The sequence below is a fragment of the Podarcis erhardii genome (assembly GCF_964252035.2).
Source record: "Podarcis erhardii genome assembly, chromosome: 14".
Taxonomy (NCBI): domain Eukaryota; kingdom Metazoa; phylum Chordata; class Lepidosauria; order Squamata; family Lacertidae; genus Podarcis; species Podarcis erhardii.
The window spans coordinates 37,350,485-37,374,163 of NC_138503.1; the positions used below are offsets into that span (position 1 = coordinate 37,350,485).

The 23,679-nt window shown below is 45.8% G+C and overlaps 1 protein-coding gene across 2 annotated transcripts in view; it reads right to left on the reverse strand.

Annotated features, from left to right (window-relative positions):
• The window catches only part of ABCA3 (ATP binding cassette subfamily A member 3), a 73,939-nt gene extending 51,485 nt beyond the window's left edge, over window positions 1-22,454 (reverse strand). Inside the window, exon 1 of one of the 2 annotated variants that reach the window (XM_081839503.1) lies at window positions 22,320-22,454. The gene's annotated coding sequence lies outside the window, so the exon portion shown is untranslated. Of the gene's footprint in view, window positions 1-17,695; window positions 17,817-22,319 lie in introns of those variants that run through there. The other variant, XM_081839504.1, reaches the window with a different exon arrangement.
• Window positions 22,455-23,679: the final 1,225 nt, after the last annotated feature.

Sequence of the window (23,679 nt, forward strand, 5' to 3'; positions counted from 1 at the left end):
TCCGGGCTGCTGAGGCTGCTGCTGTCACGTTTCCCAGGGACAGATCTGCAAATCCGGGGACTGTCCCCGGAAACCGGGGGCGTCTGGTAACCCTATACCAAACATGCTGTGGCTTCATTGGGTTGGTCTGTTCTTTGCTGGGAGTGTGTGTGAGAGAGACACCCACCCCTTCAGGGTTTTTTTCCCCCTGAAGGATTTTTGTGCTTCTGTAAACCTCTGTCATGGGACGCAGGTGGCGTATGGGACACGGGTGGCGCTGTGGGTTAAACCACAGAGCCTAGGAACTTGCCGATCAGAAGGTCGGCAGTTCGAATCCCCATGATGGGGTGAGCTCCCGTTGCTCGGTCCTTGCTCCTGCCAGCCTAGCAGTTTGAAAGCACATCAAAGTGCAAGTAGATAAATAGGTACTGCTCCAGCAGGAAGGTAAATGGCGTTTCCGTGTGCTGCTCTGTTCGCCAGAAGCGGCTTAGTCATGATGGCCACATGACCTGGAAGCTGTACGCCGGCTCCCTCGGCCAATAAAGTGAGATGAGCACTGCAACCCCAGAGTCGTCCGTGACTGGACCTAATGGTCAGGGGTCCCTTTACCCTTTACTAAACCTCTGGCATTTTGCTGAACATCTTCCTTCTGTCTGGGTGGTGTCATTTTGGCTACATTAGGATCAGCGCCAGCAGAATGAGCTTGTTACGAGTTACGTACGATATTTAATCTCTGGAACTTAAAACATTACACCAGTCCTCCATGACAAGGACTGCTTCTCTTCCAGAAAGCGAAGCAGAGAAGAACTCTTTGGTCACATTCGCACTATACATTTAAATCACTATGATATCCCTTTTATGGTCATGGCTTCCTACAAAGAACTCTGGGACCTGCCGTTTGTTAAGAGGGGTGGGGATAAGTTGTTAGGAGACCCCCTATTTTCCATCAGAGAGCTACAGTTCCCAGAGTTCCCTGGGAAGAAGGACTGAGCATTAAACCACTATATAAGGAAACACTGTTTCCCAAAAATATGTATTTAGCTTCTCCTACTGAAGAGGCTCTTCCCTAGGATGCAGATTTGGCGTTGGAAGGTACTGCTGAAAGCACTCTTGGGTCTCAAGCTATTTGGGGCTTTGTACTAACACCCTGAATTGGACCTAGTAGCTCAGAAACAGTTGGAGTAGTGGTACAATGACAGGCAGTGCTATGATCTCCATTTGCTGCACAGTGCAGTAACTTGGAAATTGCATTCTGCAGTATCTCCAACTTCTAGAATATCATCCAGGGAAGTCCCATGAAGAGTGCATTACAGTACCTGAGAAATTACTAGAGCATGAATCTCCGAGGCTAAATGCTCTCAGTCCAAGAAAGGCTGCAGCTGGTGAACCAGGCAGAACAGGGCAATGTAGGGAAATCCTTAAGTCTGAGAACTTCTGATCTGGGATGCTGTCATTTTTTATTTATTTATTTATTTATTTATTTATACAACAAGAAAAACACACACAAAAAAACACAAATACCAAATTACACACAAATTACAAAAATAACCATAGACACATAATTTTCTTGACAAACAATAAAACATCTATTGGTCTTAACACTAAAGGCCCAACTTCCCGTCTATTCCATATTCCATATTTCAAATTCATATTACTTATTGCCAATACACATTTTTTTCATAATTAAACTTATTCTCAATAAATCTAATTTCTTCTATCTACCTAGCAACTATTACTGAAGTTCCTCGAATGCTGCAACAGAATTTAAACTACTATATTTATTTTTCAGATATTCTTTGAAAACCTCCCATTTAGAAACAAATTCCTGTTTTGATTTATTCTTTATTTTTTCTGATAAACCATCTAATTAGGCATATTCTGTCAGCTTTTGGATCCAATCTTGTATAGAGGGGATTTCATTACTCTTCCATTTTGCTGCGATCAAAACTCTTGCTGCCGCCGTCGCATATAAAAAGATACCCTTCCTCTTTGGTGGAATATCCAAATCTGTTATTCCCAGGAGGCAGGCCTCTGGTTTTTTATTGAAAGAGATCTTTAGCATTTTTTTGCAGTTCTGCATGTATACTCTCCCAGAATACCTGTATTTTCCTACATGTCCACCACATATGGTAGAATGTTCCTGAGTCTCCGCATCTCCAACAATTACTTGACACATTTTTATACATTTTGGAAAGTTTCCATGGTGTTAGATACCATCGATGTTGCATTTTTTGAAAGTTCTCTCTAATCGTGTAACAGTTTGTGAATTTCCAATTGATCTTCCATAAATTTTGATCTGAGATGCTGTCTAAAAGACTGCACTGAAAAGGTCAAGGGGAAGGGGGGGAAGGGGGGAGACATTCAGTCCAGTCATTCCAGATGCTACATTGATCAGGATCAAAGCACACCATACTTTCATCCCACCACAGAATACATTTGTACCATTTGTACCATTTTGCATGTGTCTGTGTCTTCTATATTTATGCAAAGTATATTTATGCAAAAGGGAAATAAAGTGGAATTCTATTACCATGGGCTTTGATTTCAGCACAGGCTCCTTTTTTTGTACTGTGCAGGCAAAATGAAAAACACTTTGCAGAACCAATAATAAGAGACTTTATAAACTCTGACGGCCTGAGAGACAGACGGCACAAACCTCCACAAAACACATCTTTGCACAACTAGTCTCCATGTCCGGAGGCAACAACAAACAGCCATCAAAGATAAAGGCCAGCAACAGTTTCAAAAATAAATTAACAAGAGACACAACAGATGAAAACATCTCGCTCCCTAAAAAGGTACCTGAAGCAAGGAAACCTCTTGTGGGCCCCGAAGCCACATCACGGAGTGTGTAGGAACTATACGTTGTAGACCATAATGATATATTTTTATGATACAGTGGCATATAAATATTATTTTTACAAATTCCATACTGGCATTGGCCCATGTGTTGCTACATCCTCAGCCTGCCTACTAGTGGAAAGCTCATCTAACACCAGCGTCACAGGGGAGAAGGGCTGCAGCTCAGTGACAGAGCCTCCATCTTGCATGCACAAGGTCCCAGGTTCAATCCCCAGTATCTCCAGGTAGGATTGGGAGAATGTCTCCTGCCTGAACCCCTGTAGAGATGCTGCCAGTCAGTGTACACAACACTGAGCTAGATGAACCAATTGTCTGACTCAGCATAAGGCAGCTTCCTATGATCCTATGCACTATAATAACCCAAGTATTATTTTGAATTCTTAATTAGACGTTGTAAGAAGAAAAGACACCTCCTACACCTTTCCACAACAACAGAAACCGCCCTCTTGTCTTTCAAGCCAGCTCAGGGTAGCTTACTGAAGAGGAAAGAAACACAATAGGCTAAGAACTTCCTTCTGAGTAAGAGGAGACAGCCCAGGGCTTGGGCGGAATAGGCTCCAAACAACATTTCTATCTTCACCTGTGTAGTGTCCTGCAGACCAGAAAATGCTCTTTGCAACACCTGGAACATTATACAGTGGTACCTTGGGTACAGACGCTTCAGGTTACAGACTCTGCTAACCCAGAAATCCTCGGGTTAAGAACTTTGCTTCAGGATGAGAACAGAAATTGTGCGGCAGCAGCGCGAGGCCCCATTAGCTAAAGTGGTACCTCAGGCTAAGAACAGTTTCAGGTTAAGAACGGACCTCTGGAATGAATTAAGTTCTTAACCTGAGGTACCACTGTAAAATGCTTTGCGGCAGGAAGTTCTCAGGTGGTCTCCAATGGTGTACAAAGGGGGGTGCGGTGGGTACGAGCCGCCCCGGGTGTCATCCCTGAAGGGGGTGACAAAATGGCTATGGGCTATGTGACACAGTGACTTGGGCACCTGCAGGCTCCATGCTGCCCAAAATGGCAGCATGGGGCTTGCATTGGCCGCCGCCTCTCCCTCAGCCACCCTACAGCTGGGGGGGGTGACAAAGCTTGATGCCCCAGTGCACCCTGCCCAATGGGTGGCTTGTCCCGCCCCTGAGCGGAGGGCGCATGCGACGCTCCGCGTGCCTGAGCGCCTAGCTATGCCGCTGGTGCTGGTTGCACCGATTTAGCAACATACTCAGGACTCGTGGTCTTGGTGACAGGAACATTGGAAGCTGCATTGACCCACCTCCAGTACTGTCTGTTCTAGAAGCAGCCATTACCTCCTACCTGTACTGGGATATTTGGCATGCAAAGCAGCATCTGCTGCCACTGGGCTAAAGGTCACTTTCAGACAACCTGTTTAATGAGCAGGCATCCCAATTTGCTTCTAAGGAGAGCAATTGATGTTGCATCAAGCAAGTCTTATCCCTGTCTAGTACATCTCCCCATCATTTTCCTTATTGCACAAAAGCCAGTCTTTTGGACGAGCAGGGTTCTTTCACAAGAGCTCCATACAGTGGTACCTCGGGTTACATATGCTTCAGGTTACATACGCTTCAGGTTACAGACTCCACTAACCCAGAAATAGTACCTTGGGTTAAGAACTTTGCTTCAGGATGAGAACAGAAATTGTGCTCCAGCAGCGCGGCAGCAGCAGGAGGCCCCATTAGCTAAAGTGGTGCTTCAGGTTAAGAACAGTTACAGGTTAAGTACAGACCTACGGAACGAATTAAGTACTTAACCCGAGGTACCACTGTATTTGTTTTAAGTGTGCGGTTTGAGAGTACATTCACACCATACTTCTAAAGCACTACGATACAACTTTAAACTGTCATGGCTCCCCCTAAAGAATTATGGGAGCTGTAGTTTATTAAGGGTGCTGAGAGTTGTTGGGGAACCCCTATGCTCCTCCTAGAGCTCCAGTTTCCAGAGTGGTTTAACAACCAAATCAAATGCAGCTCTGGGAGCGAAATAAGTGTGGCCCAGCAACTTTCAGCGCCCTTAACAAACTACAGCTCCCAGAATTCTTTAGGGGAAGCCATGACTGTTTAACGACATATCATAGTGCTTTAAACGCATGATGTAACCTGAATTAGCCAGGATAGGATTGAATTCCAACCCAAAACTGTGAGAGTCTGGTATAGCCCAGTAGTCTAATTCCTTGCTGATCTTCACTCATCCAAACAGTAAAGGTAAAGGTAAAAGGACCCCTGACCATTAGGTCCAGTCGTGACCGACTCTGGGGTTGCGGTGCTCATCTCGCTTTATTGGCCGAGGGAGCCGGCGTACAGCTTCTGGGTCATGTGGCCAGCATGACTAAGCCGCTTCTGGCGAACAGAGCAGCGCATGGAAACGCCGTTTACCTTCCCGCCGGAGCGGTACCTATCTATCTACTTGCACTTTGACGTGCTTTTGAACTGCTAGGTTGACAGGAGCAAGGACTGAGCAACGGGAGCTCACCCCATCGCGGGGATTCGAACTGCCGACCTTCTGATCGACAAGTTCCTAGGCTCTGTGGTTTAACCCACAGCGCCACCCGTGTCCCTATCATCCAAACAGTACTTACTGGAGAATTAGCAGAGTCTGCATAGAATGGGTAGAATTTCAATGCAAATAGCTTACCCAAATAGTTCTTGCACCTGCAAGGTTAGTGCTAAATAGCAATAATAAGCAACAAGAGGCTGTTTGAACAAAGTCCAACATTTATCTTATTATTTATGCTGCCTGGGTCAGCTCAGCTGAGAACAGCTAAAGAGCTACTTCCTAGCGATACGAAATCTAGAAAGGCAGCACCAGTCAGGATCCCTTTGAAAGTGCACCTTTCTGGAGTGGTGGGACAGATAACAGATCCTGGGTGAAAGGCAAAACACAGTTTTTAGAATGGCAAGGGCTCAAGCAAAGCCATGCGCACTGGCAACACCTGTGCAACTAACTGGTCTAAATTGGACCAGATGTCTACAAAGCAGAGTACTTTGAACCCTAGCCCAGAAGCCTGTGACATTGTGTTGCAATTAAGCAAGGCTAAATAATGTACTGTAATCATGCAATGCAATTTTCTCTTACCAGACTGCAAATCCACAGCATGGATGTAACACCCGCTCAGGTGACACATATTGCCAATAAGAGCAATATTACAAAAAGTTTAAGGGAAGAGCCACTGAGGGATGAAAACCTGGTTGAAGTAACACCAATGGGAAAAGCTCTGTGGTAACAGCAGCCTTTAAAACTTTGCATCTGCTCAGCAGTATTTTATCTCTTATTTTGAAGTTCGACTATTCTTTCAAAATGACTATGCGGTGGAGCAGGAGACTGGGATAAATGAAGCAGGTAATGTTTAGCACCCATGCACTACATTTGCCAGCACTGACAGGTTGCAAAGTTTTTAATTTTGATTGTTTCACATTTTTAATACCAGAGCTTTTCCTGATCCCAGTATAGCTATTTTATGGCCTATGAAAGTCAAGTGCTTTGGTCTCTCACTATAAATCACAACGACTTCCATAATCTTCCTAAAGACATTTGGGGTAAATAATTTTTCTATTTCGCAGCTGTTATGTTTCAGCATACTGTTGGTTGAGTACAGTGTTTATTTTCCCAGAATATAATTCTAAGGCTCTTGCGTAACAAGTACTTAAGGGGTTTATAAATCCTAAGGACTATGCTGGGTTTGCAGGTCATTAACCAGTTGGAAACTGATACAGTCCCCTGAGGTGTGCCAGAGGCAAGCTTCACCTTGCCCACACTATTTTTTCACCAACACAAAGGGATAGAAAAACTAAAAGAGCAATAAATAGAAACTATTTTCTAAGAAGGGAATACCATGAAGATGATGCTCAAGATCTCAAGGCCAGGAAGGGATGTGAGGCCTGCCCTAAAGCACCTTCTGATGCAGACTTGGCTGATATGTCGGGAGAGTTCAAGGGGCGGCCATTTTGAAGTCAATCCAGTGGTTAATTTTCATGATTGAGGTGGGATGAGGATACCATCCCACTTCTTTTCAGGTAGACATAATTTAATTTGGCTTCACTATCATCTCACTTTGAGCCATGCTGCTGAGTGACAACATCCCTCGCAAATTCACCAGATTTTTTAAGGTTGAACTTCTGAAGGGTTTATGGGGCAGGGCTAAATAACAGTTCCTCTGTCTTGTTCCTCTGTTCAATTTATTGGCCCTTACCCAGCCCATAGCCACTTCCAGGCACTGATTTAGGGATAAAGTAGAACCCTGAAGGAATGCCAAATGCAGAAATTCACCAACAGCACCTTCTGAGCCAAACATTACCCATATAGTAAACAGGATTCCCCCCCCCCTTGTGGAGCAAATAAGCAGCATCAAGGTGGAAAAGGGGGAAAGTCAAACCCGCCTTTTCCCAAATGTTACAGTCCCATTCTGACTTCCCCTTGCCCTGGGACTGTTTTTACCTTTTGGGGGGGAAATCCCCAGGACAGAAGAGCCAGCCAGCCCCAGGCCTTAGGTTTTCAGCATTCAAGAAGGATTTATTTTCTTTCTTTTTAAAAACATGGTTACAGAGAAATATTAAAGCATGCACCCCCACCATCTGAAATGGTCTAGTTTTGGGAGGACTATATCATGCAATTTCTCTAAACAAGTAGACCGGCGCCAAGTCCAACATTACAGATCAGGGTTGGGAAATTTTGATCACCCTGAGGACTACATCCCCTTTTGGGCAACCCGGGGGCTACGTGGCAGTGGTGGGTGGGGCCAGAGGCAAACATAGGCAGAGCAACAAATACTGCCTCTGTACAGTAGGCTAGTTCCTACACACATCCCTTTCTGTCCTCTAACCAGGGAGGCAAGAGGCATGATCAGAGTGCAAGGACGAAATCCAGCCAGGCAAGAACACACAAGGAGGGCAAAACAGGACTTGGGATAGGTATGGCCTGGGACAAAGGGGAGTGGCTAGGGAGGAGGTGTGGCCTCAGGAGATTCCCAAGGACCAGATAAAAAGGATTGGAGGGCTGCATTTGGCCCTGGGGCTGAAACCCCCCACCCGTATTCTAGATCTCAGCACAGCTATTTCTGGAGTTCTCATAAGAAATGGAATGGTGCTGTAAAAAGTGAGTGAGAGAGCTCCTTTATCTCGCTCATGCATTTCCCCCTCTCTACCTGTTTCCCAAAACCAAAATAGCCTCATCTTTGCTGCAGGAAGAGAAGTTGTCAACTTAAAGGGAAATAAAGGAATAGCAGCTTGCCCAGGCCCCCCCTAATATCAGACAATTCTGCTATCCTCCTTTCACAACACAAAGCTTTCCTCTTATTGATTTAAGCGGGTACCCATGAACCGACAAGAAGCCTTAATGTTACCTTTTCCTTGTCTGAAAACCAAAAATGCCCTCATCAAAGAGATGGGCTTCCAGAGACAAAACCACCATAATCTCACTTTAAGCCTCAAACCACCAGAGGCCCACGCTTATGGCATCGAAGGAAACCAGACAAATCAATGAAAGGCTAACAAAGCACCATCTCTGATCTTTCACGAGACAAAGATGCTACAGAGGCAACAAGGGATGAAGGAGGAATTTGATTCAGTTTGCATTTAAAGGCAAACCTACTGAATCCAGATTTGCTGAAACAAAACACGAACTTAAACACAGCCATCCTTTAAAATTCACATTTATCCAAATGCTGAAAGCAGAATGCACAAAAATGCATCCTATCCCCTGTTTTAGACATGATTAGGAAGGGGGAAAGAAATTTAATGGTTTGCACTTAAAGGTGAACCTATTTAATTTTCACTTCCTGAAATAACACACTAGCTGAAACACAGACATTCTTTGAAATTTGCACTTACCTGAATTTTATAATGCAGTTCTCCAGCTAAGTAGAGTGTACAAATATGCACAGAATGGGGGTAAAGAGTGCATAAAAATGCATATATCTGTGAAAGTAACATACTAAAAAGCATTACAGTAGGAAAACTGGTTTGCAAAAAAAAAGTGTGTGTGTGTATAAATTAATACTATAATGCTGGTGAAATTTCATAAGGACTTTATTTTATACTGCAAACCGATGTGGAAATGTAGAAAACTGTACTTAAGATTGGAAAAATGAGAAACTGAAACAGACAAATCCACCCACTTCGAAAGGCAACACTTGGCAGGTCTTTGCAGCCTGAATTGATTTGATCTCTGAAGAGATTCCCATGGCAAAGAAGCAAAAGCAGAAAGAGCAGCTATCCATGCACAAAAGAGCCTTTTCTGTGGCAGCATCCTGGTTGTAGAATCACAAGAACAGCTCCACCCTTGATGACAACAGGAGTCAAATAAGCAAGATTTCCACAATGGAGGTTTCCTCTCAATGCAAAGAGGGATGCCATTTTTACCAGGACTGTGGCACAGGGTGGAAGGAATAGACTCTCCCTCCTCCATGGTTCTGATTCTGCTCCTTCCGTCCCCCACAACTTCTGTGTGGAATTCACACAATCGCATCTACTCAGCCCTGCGGCTCAAAAGACATGCATAAGAAAGCAACCTTGATTATGCCCTGAGTTCCGTTACCTTGATTCATTATGCACATGAACATGCATAAGTTTATTCTGCATAAATAATCGGTTCTGCTAGTAACAAGGAGAGGTTAAGAGATATGTAAAACCCTCAGTATTAATAACTAGAATCCTTTCCTATGCAGCTCACCTAAGATTTTAACGAGAACCACCCATGCAGGTCTCTTCATCAAGCTAACCTTTGCAGGACTGAGGACTAGAAACTTGCCTTTTAGAATAAAAGCAGTCATGCTCAGGTGCTGCTGTTGTGGGTATGTAATGCATCTCTGCATGTAGTCAGAGGTTTCTACACAGCCATACACAGGCACAAACTTCTCCAATCTTTATCCAAACAAGCAAGAGGCATTATTGCAACTCAGAAATGCACTCCAGCCAGTCAAAAGGCTCAAAGAAGGACTGGTGAGGAGTGGAGGCTATGAGGGTCCAGAGGGTTGAAATTTGGAGGGCTGCATTTGGAACCTGGGCTTGAGATTCCCCACACTTGCTTTAACCAAAAATGCCATGTGTCGAAACCTGGGCAACTACTGAGTTATGGACCCACCAGCTGGGACAGTGGGGGCAGATCAGGCTAGAGAAAAGAGCAGTGCTGCAGCTAGGTAATTTTAGACTCCCTACTTCTTTAGATGGTATTGTTATTTATTGATTTATATACAGCTTACTTGCCAAACATAGTTATGTTTTTAAGTAATGTGTACAATTTCACATTTGGGGGGCTCATTATGCGGAATGAAACTTGACCTTCTGTTGCAGAGTTCCATAGCCGCCTGACCAGGAATTCTCATGGGCAAAGTCTTCCATTTCTGTCAGCCCTAAAGAGGAGATGGATCCGCACTCCCTGGTGTGTCCCTTGTGGAGCTGGGGATCCTGAAGCCCTTATCTTCTTCCCCAATGAGACCCCTCTGCCACTAGATTCTCATTACTGATCCAGCAGTTGTAGGGAAAAGTACTGCCCTTTTAACTGACCAAGTATTCAGTATTCATGAGGTAAGCTGGGGCTTCTAGCAATTGAATACCTAATCATGTGATAAAGATCTGCCAGTTATTACAGGACATTGCTGAGACAACATCTACTTTATGTCTCAACTGCAGACTCACCGGCTGTGGTCCTGAAACCCATACCATGATCTCTCTCCAAGGTGCTGATCTTGCCTTGTCTTCCCCCCTGGGAATGACTGGCCTCCCTTTGCTTGGGTCATCACTTATCTACAGTGGTGGGAACCCCTGTGGATTAGGACACAAAGTCCTGACCTGACAGCACCACTAGGAATGAGACACATGTGCACTGCACATGTTGAATAGTTCCCCTCTCCTTAGCCCTTCATAGCCATCCTCTGGGCTCACCTTTGCCTCTCCACATTATGTGTAAGCTCTGCTTTCTCAGCATCAGTAACACACTGATGCAATAGCTAGAAATCCAAAGGCTGCCATAAGGACATACAGCACTGTATTATTCTGCGCTGGAAATAAATCACAAAAGATGTGTTCCCTGAAAGGAATTAGACCATTTCTCTACACAGCATTTGATCTATATAGCAATCTTGGAAAAGATAGCATTCAGACTGAAACAGGGTAAAGCAAAGCTGCAAGGACTGCATTCAATCTACCATGGATCAAAATATGTACATCTCTTAGCCAGAAATAGCCAAGTCTGTGTGAACATTATAGATTATGCCTACAGACTTTTGATGGCTGTCCCACTTCCTCTCTGTTACCTGTACAGCTGAGTCAAAACAATAGCTTTTTAAAAGAGAGAGAACATTTATTATATATAACAATAATGCATTAGATTCTCAGCTACACCAACGTTTGGTTATATGCCTTTTCTTCTTCATATCTGTAGTCTTATCTTGAAAATCAATAAAAATACATTAAAACACAAAATATGAGTTCCCAGCCACATGGCTGGCTACAGATGAGCTCTGCTGCCAAGCTATCGCATTGCAAGGAGGGCAAGCAAGTTCAAAAGCAGCTTGTGGAGAGACAAGAGGTTCCTTTAAAGCCCTCTCCACGTTCTTCACTCTTCTGATGCACCGTTTCCATAGGAACTGGGGCTGCAAAAAAGGCAGCGTTTCAGCTCACTTTGATGCAGCCGTAAGGTCTGGAGAAGCTGGGATTCTGACCTGAACGGTTACACCAGACAGCCTTGCATCATGGGAACCTCATCTCTGCCTGTTTTAGCAGCATCAGGACCACTTCCTGTCAAGTTTTAGGGGCTGGGAAGGCAAAGGCAACCCTGAGGCCAGATAGCCTCTCACAAGGCACCAAGAGCCATCAAGGAGAAAATAATGGAGTCATTTAGCAACACTTGTGTACCGTGGGTTATTTTGCTCCCTCCCCCTTTTGGTCCCATGGGCCTTGAGCATTTAACAGGGTACAGATAGAGCATTTAATGTGGCACAGATAAGAGAGGTCAGTACAAGCATAGAAAGCTGCCCTTACAATGAGTCTAGACCATTGGGCTCATATGGCTTAGTACCATCCACACTGACCGGCAGCAGCCCTTCTGGTTTCTTTCTCTTCCTTGGAGATGCCAGGGACTGAACCCAGGACTTTCTGCATTCATTCATTTAATAGAATTTATACACCACTCGATTGCTGAAGAACCCTCAAAGCAGGTCTCTTACTCAGAGCTTTGGGCCTTCTGCATTGGGACATCAGCGTAAGATGAGCTTGCCGCCACCACCAGCAGCAAGCAGGCTGAAGAGGTAGAAACATTCTTTTACAGGGGGACCCTTGAAAAACTCCAGCAAATATGATGGGAGGGACATCACTTATGTCTGGGGAATTTCAACAAGTTAGTACACATTGTACTCAAGATCTCTGGAACAGAAGGAAAACAGGGATTCTTTGTTCTGCTTTTAAGAACACATCTGCTTGGGAGAGTCAAGAGCCATGTGGTTGCCACATAAGAGGCAGAGAGTCAATTTCCCCTGGTTTTGCTAGAGACTTCCTCTCTGGTCTTCGGCAACAGACCCTGTAGTGACACACTTCCCCTTCTGCCTAAAGAAACAAGTCCTTGGGAAAGGTACAGGCTCCCTCACCCTCTCCAGCTCTCTCATCCGGCTCTCTTAACAATAATATGGTTTAAAACAGGGGCAGTTTGTCCCTTATCACCAAATCATTTATTTCTGTATTAAATTTATATCCGGCCCTTCCTCCCAAAAGGAGCCCCAGGCAGCAAACAGCAGGAGATAAGACTTTAAAACAATTCCAATATATAGACAGTCTTGGAAAGATCTCAACTTAAAAGGCTTGTTGAATGCCTTCAGTATTTGCTGAAAAATTCCATGCCTCTAATTTTCCAAGGGCAGGTACCGCAACACTAATGGTCCAATTCCTGCTACAGTACATTGTGTGGAGCAGACGTCCTGATAAGATGGCATCTGCAGGAAGCCCTCGTCTGCAGACCACAGTCATCAATTGGTTATATGATTACAATGTGTGGGACAGAGACTGTTAACGCTCCAGATGTAAGCAAAGATGAACAGTCACAACATCTGCCAAAGAGAGAGACTTAAGATTTGGAATCTTTTTACATCCATTTGTTTACAGAGACCAAAGCTCTAGATGGGCAACCTGTGGTGCTCTAGATTTTGTTTGACTCCAACTCCCATCAGCCCCAGACAATGTGGGCACCGGTCACAGCTGATAGGAGTTGCAGTTCCCAAAAATATATGGAGAGCCACAGGTTGTCTCCATCCCAGGCTTAGCTTGCATGCTTTGGTATGTGGCATGAATAAAAAGCAGCAGGAGGACTTTTGGTTCAGAGATAGCTCTTTAGCCAGTTTTGTGTGAACTCTCCCCAGCACAGTTGGTTTTGCTAGCATAACACTCCATCATCAAGATCCATTACGCTGGAGATAAGCAACAGCAATGAACGGATGGACAGACAGAATTTTCCACTAAGGACACAATTTCTTTCTGTCCTGCTGGTCAAACAGGTTTTGTAGGTTTCTGGAGCATGACAGAAACCTGCATACAACCTGTCAACAAAGATAAGACGAGGCCAATCCCTCCCTCTCAGGGGAAAATAAAATCAGTTTCCATCTTTACTGCTGTCTAAATTTCACTTAGAGTCACACAGCACACTACATAATTACAGTAGTACCTCTGGTTAAGAACTTAATTCATTCTGGAGGTCCATTCTTAACTTGAAACTGTTCTTAACCTGAGGTACCACTTTAGCTAATGGGGCCTCCCACTGCTGCCATGCCGCCGCTGCATGATTTCTGTTCTCATCCTGAAGCAAAGTTCTTAACCCAAGGTACTACTTCCGGGTTAGCAGAGTCTGTAACCTGAAGTGTCTGTAACCTGAAGCGTCTGTAACCCGAGGTACCATTGTACTCACAAAACTGTAAAGGGAATAGGCTTTTCAAACAATGTGGCTCCAAGGAATGTGTTCAGCAAGAACTGCAAACTGATCCAGAATCAATTCCCACTCAGGCATGAACCCTGGACCAGTCACTGCCTCTCAGCCTAGCCTACCTCACAGGGCTGTTGTAATGATTAAATGGGAAAACCACGCAGGCCTGTGCAGAGCTTGTTTGAGGCCCCAGGAGGGAATCTAATTCTTGGCCTGACATCGTAAGTCCAGCAGGCCCCTGGCGGGGGCACCCAGCTAGCTTTTCCCCTTTGAGGTCCGAGACAAGTGTACCCAGCTGCCCCTGCCTTCTCTGCACAGGCCTGGAACCACATGTACTGCTTTGCGCTCCTGAGAGGAAACACGAGGATAGTCACAAGTGAGAGAGCTCTGCTGTCTTGTTTGCAGGCTCTCCATTGGCGCAGCTGATGGTCCACTGTGAAAACAGGATGCTGTGGCTAGACAGGACCTTTGGCCTGATCCAGCAGAGTGAGAAGCAATGAAAGCATTCCCAGTGCCCACGTGAGAAAAGAGGAAGAAGATGTAGCTAAATAGAAAGTGGCACAGTGTGGTTACTGTTGGAGACGCTCGGCAATACAGTGGTACCTCGGGTTAAGTACTTAATTCGTTCCAGAGGTTCGTACTTAACCTGAAACTGTTCTTAACCTGAAGCAGCACTTTAGCTAATGGGGCCTCCTGCTGCTGTTGCACCGCCGCCCCGCGATTTCTGTTCTCATCCTGAAGTAAAGTTCTTAACCCGAAGAAATATTTCTGGGTTAGCAGAGTCTGTAACCTGAAGCGTATGTAACCTGAGGTACCACTGTACAGGGGTTTCCAAAATGTTAAAGGTGCTGAGAGTTGCTAGGAGACCTCTATTTCCCTCCCAGAGCTACAATTCCCAGAGGGGGTTTAACAACCAGCCCCTCTCTCTAGGGAACCCAGCAGACTATAGCTCTTTTGAGGGAAATAAGGGGTGTGTATGTTTCTCTCAACAACTCTCAGAACCCTTAAAACAAATCAGAGCTCCCAGGATTATTTGGGGGAAGCCATGACTGTTTAAAGCAGTATGTTAGCGATGTGAATCTGTAGGTGCAGATGGGTTCTGAGCCAGATTTTGACACTGGTGCAGCAACTCAGAAAAGCAAGAGTGATAACTGCATGTACACAGGGACTGGCAGGCAGGCTAAAGAAAAGGAAATCAAAATGATTTATTCAATTAATAAGATTTACGTCCTGCTTGATTGTGAATAGGGGTTTATCTCAGGGGTTTATCAACAAATAAGTTGTACATCTTCCTCCATTTGCTGAAGGCATTCACTAGGTCTGGTATAACTTACGCTCTTGCATTATGAATAAAATTGGGAACAAATCCAGGAAGAAATAAAATGTTCTCCTGAACACTCTTATTATCCAATGACATACCTCTCAAACACACACTCTCTCTCTCAAACACACGCACACAAGCTGTGGTTTAAAAGGGACAGCAAATGAATAATTGCCACTCCAAAAGTAGTATCTGGAAATCTCCTGACAGCAGGAGGAAGAGATTAAAACTGTCAGTCGCACAGAGAAGTAGGTGAGGTGTTCTAAGGCCAATGGGAAGGAGATCTTAAGGGAAACCTGTAACAACTTGCTGAAATATCCCAGACATATTTGCTGGTGTTTTCCAGGATCTTTTAAAAAGAATATCCTCAGCCTGCCTATTACTGGCAAGATCACCTATCACTGATGTCACAGTAGGGAAGGCCCATAGTTCAGGGGCAGAACAGCTGCTTCACATGCAGGTCTCAGGCTCAATTCCTGGCATCTCTAGGTAGGGCTGGAAGAATGTCCCATGCCTGAACCCCTGGACAGCCACTGCCAGTCAGTGTAGACAATACTGAGCTAGATGGACCAATAGTCTAACTCAGTATAAGACAGCTTCCTGCGTGTTCAAAGGACCCATCCACGTGGCTGGAATCAATGTCACAACTCTTGCAGAATCAAATGGGCTGGTCAGGAATTCACACCGAAGAGCTTGCCGCTCAGGACCAAATGGCATGGTGTATTAAATATGTTATTGCTAGGGAGGAGCAGATCATTCTGTTTCCAGACTTGCATCACTCGTGATCATGTGCTCACCCATAGGTATGCTCCATCCCATCTCTGCGCATATAAGAGTCTCTCTCTGCTGTGAACATACCCTGAAAGAATATTCCACATCCATTGGTCCTAAGTATTACATATTTTGGAAAGTGGTTTGCCTGCCTGTCTCTCTGTCCATCCATTCTCTATGCATTTAGATATTGTTGCCCCGTTTGGCAATGAGGTTCCCCGGTGGAGAAACTGGTTTCTGTCTTTGTTTGGAAACTGGTAGACCCTCCATATGGGGTTTTTTAAAAACCCTAATTAAACAGCATCCCTCCCCCAATAATTATTTGACCCAGATGCAGATTGGGCCAGTCCATAGCTCCAGATCGGGACCCTAAGTCAGGTGTGCACAGCCCTAGAAACTAGCAAATGACACTTTCTGAGCCACACCAGGTGCTTTCCACTAGTAGTATGTAAGGGGAAATTGTATCTATCACTCTGCATACTATAATTTCCAAAACAAGACATCAAGCACAACCGCTGCATTTTTAAAGGATGTAACTCAGGTCTAGACAGCTGGGGGGCAGAGGGCAGACAACCCAGCAATCAGGTTTGACCTTACATTCAGTTCGCTGCTCTATCATCACTGGCTCATTTCTTTTTCAGAATATCAGAATGATGCTTTCAGCAAATACCCAAACAGCATCTGGAGACATCAGCTGGTTCAGAATATGGCAGTCAGATTACTGACAGGGACCCATTATATTAAAAAAAAGAAGAAGCTTGTTTTATCAGCATTAAGAGATCTACCATGTGCTCCCAGGTGTAATTCAGAGTGCTGATGATTGCATTTGAGTTGGAAGTGATTCTGGGGGTCATCTAGCCGAAAGCTACCTGCACACAATCTTAATGGAGGGTATGGTACAACTGCACTACCCCTGGGAAATGGCTGACCAGTCTCTGCTGAAATGCCTCTCATGTTGTGGCCCCTGTATCCAGAAGTGGCCTGGACAAAGAATTTATTCAATTTCTTACTTTTCCTTCACCACAAGGTCCCATGACATCAATATATATATACATACATACACCCAAAGTGGAAAAGCGTTTTAGTGATAATTATAATGATAAGATCAATTACCAACTATTAAATTAAATGATGATTTAAATGTCGTAACATGTTACCCACTGGAAGTGTTACAAGGAATGTGGGCAGCGTGGTGATAGATTAACTTTTCCAGTATGTCCCTGCCCATATCAAAAGTTTCCCTTTCCCAATATGTCCCTGCCCATACCAAAACCCCACCCTTAAAACAAAACGACAGAAAAATAGAGCTGAAGGCATCCACATCTGTGGAGATTGAATTACCCTTCAGTTATTCAGTGTGGGGGTGAGGTGGGGGGTTGACTTTCTGCAGTCTAAGAAAAGTTGGAAGAACCACTAGGAAGTTAAGACACGAGTGGACAAAGCACGGCAATTCCGCATTAAATGCCTGGGAGAAGCACCTGAGCTAGACTTGAGTTCATGAATGCTTATGCCAGGGGTTGCCAGTGTGGTGCCTGAAAGCACACATGTACCCAGAGAGGCATTCCCTGGTGGGTGGTGTGCTCACAACAGCTTCTCCAGTTTGCAAACATGCCCAAAAAGGTTAATGACCCTTCACTAACGCCATAATGAATTTGTCAATAAAGCATCACAAGACTCTTTAGTTGCTTTTGCTACACATACTGGCATGGCTACTTCTCTGGAAATTGTTTTATAGTGTTGTTGGAACTGATTTATTTTGCTTTTTTATATATTAAAAAAAACCCAGTTAACTGCCTTGCACAGCTTCTTTACAAAATGAGTATTTCCTGACCTATTATTTCAATTTGTAGTACCAACCTGGAAAATTCTCTGTGGTCTCCCTGGGATGCTTTGAATTCCAGTGGCTTTGAAGTCTTCTATTCCCTGCACTTTTGCATGCCTAGCTTGCTCGCAAGGAAAGAGCTTTTGCAGCAGATGGAACTCCAAAGTAAAACTGCAGAAATCTACATTTCCTCCTCCCCCAACCACTGTGCACTGCAGTATCAAGATAACTCGCCCTGGAGTAACCTGCAGTAAAAAGGCAAAAGGGAAATTGTGCCAGAGGAGGAGGAGGAGGAGGAGATGGTGGTGATGATGATAAGCGCCAATGCAAACCACGGCTCCAGACCAGGCGGCACATTTGAGATGGGTTTTATTGGAAATTACGAAACCAAGGCTGTGTGGAAGAGCCTGGAAGAGTGCAGATGGCATAAGACACTTGACATTTCAGAGCGCATTGTGTGTGAGAGACAGTGACCTCATTCAGAGACCTATTGCATCCTAATGAATCCCACAAGGAGGAGGCCCAACGTTACCTTTAGTTAAACACCACGTTCCACCTTCCTCTCCTGACAAAAGCTCTCTTTTATTCCCAAGGGACTTGTTCCCTCTTAAGAGCCCAATTTTCTAGCTGTTAAAATATTGATCCTTTCATCAACGCCCTCTTCACATTTCCCGGAGTGTTTATTCAGTTGTGCAAGCCACTGAACCCAGCAACAGAGTGTTGGCTCTCTGGGGATGGGTCTCCTCAACCTGAAGCCTTCAGGGTGTGCCAATCCGTTCTCCACCCCACCCCATTTGCTAAGCTCACAAAGGCGTCTGACCTGGAGCCTGGATCCATAGAGCTCAGTAGGGCTACAATCCATCAAGCACAACCCCCTCACATACATCCAAATCAATCTACACTACAAACTAGGAGCAGAGCATACACCATGCATTTAGAGCACATGGTCTTCCCCCAAAGAATTCTGGGAATTGTAGTTTGTTAGGGCTGCTGGGGACTGTAGCTTCTGTGAGGATGAAACTAAAGTCCCCAGGATTCCTTGGGGAAGCCTATGTGCATTAAATGTATGGTATGGATCTGCTCTATTGCAAAAGTCCACAGAGACAGGCAGAAATCAAAATCTCTATATGAATCTGGGAGAATGGAAACTATATCACCTGAAATTCAAAAAAGAGGAATTATTTAAAAAAAAAAACACACACACAATTACTTTTGATGCCCTCCTTGTTCTCAGACTCTCAAGGGCTTGGAACTATTTTGTAAACAGAGAGCTTTTCTCTGTTTGCATCAGGAGACAAACAAGGTAGATAAGCCGATCTCTGGGCGGGGGGGGGGGGGGGGGGCTTTCTGCAATAACCTCTGCTATTCCAGTCTAGAATTTTAAACTCAAATAGAGAGAGACAAAGTGCAAACTAATATTACCAGACTGGAGCAAAGTGCATATGGGTAGATAGACAGACAGACATATACACATATACACAGGGCCATTGGCTGTCCTGGCCTGAGATGAAGGGAGTTGCAGAAACAACATCTGGAAGGCCACCAATTCCCCATTCCTGATACATGTGTGTTTCCTTTGAAGCTAATAAATGCTGGTGGGGACCAAAAACACCATTGTCACCAAACCTACAACCAGGTAAGAATCATGGTTGGTTTCCAAACAGGGAAACTGATGGAAATTCAAAACTGTCTAGAAATTTCACCCTCAGACTCCCTGCCTATTATCTCCAATGAATGGGGGCAGGCTTTGGTTACTCAGCAGTGAGAAAAGAGCTTTTCACAGGCTCTTCAGAGTCATTCACTGATGTGAACTGAGCCCTAGCATTATAGATATTGAGGCAACCAGCACAAAACATTCCAGGGCCCAAAGTGCAAAAAGAAGAAGAAAAAGACTACATTTCCTGGTAACACAGGAGCTGATCCACTGAGAAGTTCTGCTTTGCAAATCCCCACTGAAATGAGTGGAAGTTGCACAAGAATATGGTCAGGAAACATAGAACCCATTTCCCCAAGAAACTTCTCCTACACAAGTCTAGTTGGAATAAAGAATAGTTATGCTCCTGCTGAAAGATCTGAACAGAAAGACCTGGAGAAAGGAAGGTAGAAAGCTGTATACAGAGTCAGACCATTGGTCCATCTAGCTTAGTACTGTCTGCACTGACTGGCAGAAACTCTCCAGGGTTTCAGGCAGGGAACATTCCCTGCCCTATTTGGAGATGCCAGGGATTGAACCTGGGACCGTCTGCATGCAAAGCAAATGCTCTACCACTGAACCTTGCCACCCTACCCCCAAAGACCATAGCTCAGTGGTAGAGAACTTATGTTGCATGCAGGAAGTCCCAGGTTCAAATCCTGGTAGTTACTTAAGTTTTAAAAGGCCAGTGGACTAGACAGAGAGGCCAATAGGGCTGCACCTGGCCTGCAGTCAAGTTGTGGAAAACCTCTGCCAGAGATGGAGAACTGCTGCCAGGGAGGATAGTGAGCTAGATGGACACTGTGACCCAGTCTATTCCTCTCACTCTGTTGCCATTACGACACCCAACCGATCCCATCTGAAGCAGCCACTGTGGCCAACCACCTGACCTTAAGAGCAGATGCCAGGGCCCAGGCAGAACTCTAGGGACACAGGAAGCTCTTCATAGCAGCTCAGACTATTTGTCCAAGGACTGTCAAATCTGTCTAGCAGCTCCCAGGCAGAGAAGAGTCCTTCTCATCAACTGCTGTTGTGACATCTTTTTTAATGGAAGCTGCCAGGGATGAGCGATGGTCCTTCTCCACAAGTGTTATGGTCCTGAATAAAACTTCTCCAGCACGTACCTTACATAGTCCAGCTACTCCACCTCCCGGAGAATCCTTCTTCCTTACAGAAGTGATATTCTCCTCCCACCCAAAACAAATATCAAACACAGAACTGGAATTATACCTCTATTCAAAATATTATATTCTTCCTCAGCAGGGCTACTTTCAGTGGCGAAGTGGTGGGACTGGAGAGGGAGAAAGTGCAATAAAGAGGAATAATTCCCTTTGAGTTAGTATTGATATTGCTGAACTAAGGAACTCACATCTTATCTGTTACCAGCTGCAAAGATGTTAATGGCTCAAAACTTGAAAGTTGCATTACTCCTTTCTTGGAAAGAACAGTTTTAAAGAAAGTTTGGGATTTGGCTGTAATGGCAACAGTAACCTCATATCTAAGAACTGCAAGAGAACATATAAATAAATTCTGGGGAAAGTGGTTGCCCTGTACAAATATTGTCAATAAAATAATTCCCATGAATGCAAATTCAAGGAGGTTTTGATTTTCTGGCAGGAAATGTTGTAATTTTATATTAAGTCATATTTTCTTACAGGATATTATGGTTTGATCCTTGCAGCCACCCCCACCCCAGAGTGGCTTTGTTCATTGTTGTTAATAACTATCAAATTGTTTTAAAAAAATAGAAAAAAGGAGTAAGAAAGGCAAAAGGAGAGGAAGCTGACACCTAGTGCTACCCCTGGCCCTGTGGTAAGGACGAAGGCAGACAGGCAGAGGCTGGCTGAGAGCACAGTGAGGCTGCTGGGGCACTGCCCCACTTGCCCATATGCAGCAGCCTGCACTGCAAGTCGGGGAACTGCTTTGTTTACAGCCCAAGCCAAAGTCTTTAGCCCTCTGGCACAGGCCAGCCCCAGCCCCAACAGCCGGAGCAGATTCACCTGTAGGAGGAGCTCCAGCCGTCTTGACAGGCCCTCTGGCTTCCCCCTGCCTTTGTGTCAGAGCAAAGCAGGCCCCGCCATCCTACCTGAATCTAGACAGAGGGAGGCTAAGCCAATTCCCCCAAGGTCCTACCTGGGTAGCAAGGAACTGGGTCGACACCCCATCCCTGGATGAGGTTCTCACGAGCAGAGGAGGGTGTGACGTCATAGGGAAGGGTGCATGATTCATGCGCTGCTTAGAAAATACACCCCCCTCTCTTTGAAAGCGAGGGCGCCCGTGGGGGAGGGGGGAGGGGAGAACTTGCAGGCCGACGACCACCTCTGAACCCCCTCAATGCACTGGGGGAATTTCTGGACAGCAGGAGGAAACACGAACAAAGCACAGAGGAGGAAAGCGATGCTCCACGGAAATTGAAATGTCTCGTAGGAGGGCGGGCAGGCAGGAAACAGAAGCAAATTACCTAGGGGAAAGGAGGGAGGCAAGGAGGAAAAGCATTTTGGGAAGCCCTTTGTATGCTGGCAACGCAAGGTGGGTTTTCAGAACGGATAGGGGGGAGCAGAAGTGCGGGGAACGGGAGGGGGCTTTCCTTTTGATATACAGCACACAGCCTCAGTCCTGGATGGAGAGGGTGAAAAGGCGAATTCCTCTTTATGGGAATTCAAGAGCTTTCGGGACCAGCGTATTACAAAAGCCACACACACACACACACACACAAACATATAACAGCAGAACAAAGGGGAATTCACAGCAGCTGCAAAACCCGGTGAGGGGGCGCGCACACACAAGCAAAGGAAAGGAAGAAGCAGGTGGGATCGAGGCCGGGCAAGGTTATCTAAGCAAGGCAGAGGCAAGGCAGGCCGCCCGGGAGTGGCTGTGCCTGGGACGCCGGGGGAGGCTGCATCGCTGGCTGGAGAGCCGCCGGCAGGAAAGGCGGACGAGGCGGGTGGTGGGCCGGCGCCCCTTACCTTCTCAGCACAGCTCTCGGGGTCCCGCAGGCGACGACTCCCCTTTACCGGCTCCGGACGCTGCCGGCACCGTTGCCATCCTGGCTCTGTTGGCTCAGGCCGGGGAGGCGGCCGCTCGTTGCCAGCTGATGCGCCCGGGCGCCGCCTCCCGTGACGCGCCGAGAGGGGAGGACGCTGGAGAGGGAGGTGGGTGGGGAAGGAGGGGTCAGAGGTGCGGGGGCGCAGGCTTCTCCTTCCCGTCTGCTCCGCCCCTTTGGGTTGCTCTCAACAAGGGGATCTGCCGCAGAAAAGCTCGAAGAGGCACGTCTGTAGGAGCTTTGGGGACCCCCCGCAAATACCCACCCCCAGAAGAGAAGGACTTCTTGAGCAAAGCTTGCAGAGCAACTGTTTCGCATGCAAAAGGTCGCAGGTTTAAACCCAGCTGGGTTTTGGACCCGAAGCGCCTTGTGAAAGCTGACTGGCCATCGAAATTAGTGGGTTTATTATGAAATGGGTGCCAGTGGCGTAGCGTGGGTTGTCAGCACCCGGGGCAAGGCAAGTAATTTGCGCCCCCTAACCCTGGATTTGCGCCCCCTAACCCTATCCCTAACCCTAACCCCCAGATGTTGCGCCCGGTGCGGCCGGCACCCCCTGCACCCCCCACGCTACGCCACTGATGGGTGCTTATTATACATGCATTTATTTTGTAGCGTCCTCGTCCTCGTTGGCAGGGAAAGATCTCTCCCCCGCCACACAATTTTTAATCCGGATTTACCCTTTCCCGGGGAAATTCCATGTTTAAAAAATCTGTTACCAGTGACCCACTTGTGCTTTGTGAATTATTTTATTAAGCACCAAACAGAACGGCAGCATGTGGCCTTAAGTGCAGGGAGCGGGGGACAAACACGAGCCTGCAGTCCTTAGTTGGATCCCACACCTTTATTTTTGCTTGCAATTTGCATAGGAAAGAATAAAATTCCTGACACGCGCAAAGTTGTTGAGCTTTTTGTAGGAAGACCCCCAAAAAAACCTAGTTTTAAGATTTTGGAGCTGTTTCCACTGCTTTTTCCATCACACATTGCCATACATCCGGGTTTTCACAGACATTTTGCCTATTCGGCAATTCTTCCCCCCCCCCCCCCCAAAAAAAAATTTTTTTGCACTCACAAACCTGGACATGTCAGGAATTTTCCTGACGTATGGCAAGCCTAGGAAATAAGAGTTCCATTTGCAAGAATGTAAAGTCGTTCACTCGTTCTCTTTCCTCCACCCGCAGCCAATCCTAAGAGGAGGCGGGGGAGAACTGAATTGCCCCGCTCTTGCGCTTTAAACAGCAGTTTTATATGACAGATCACTCTTTTAGTCCCTGTTAGCAGTTGTG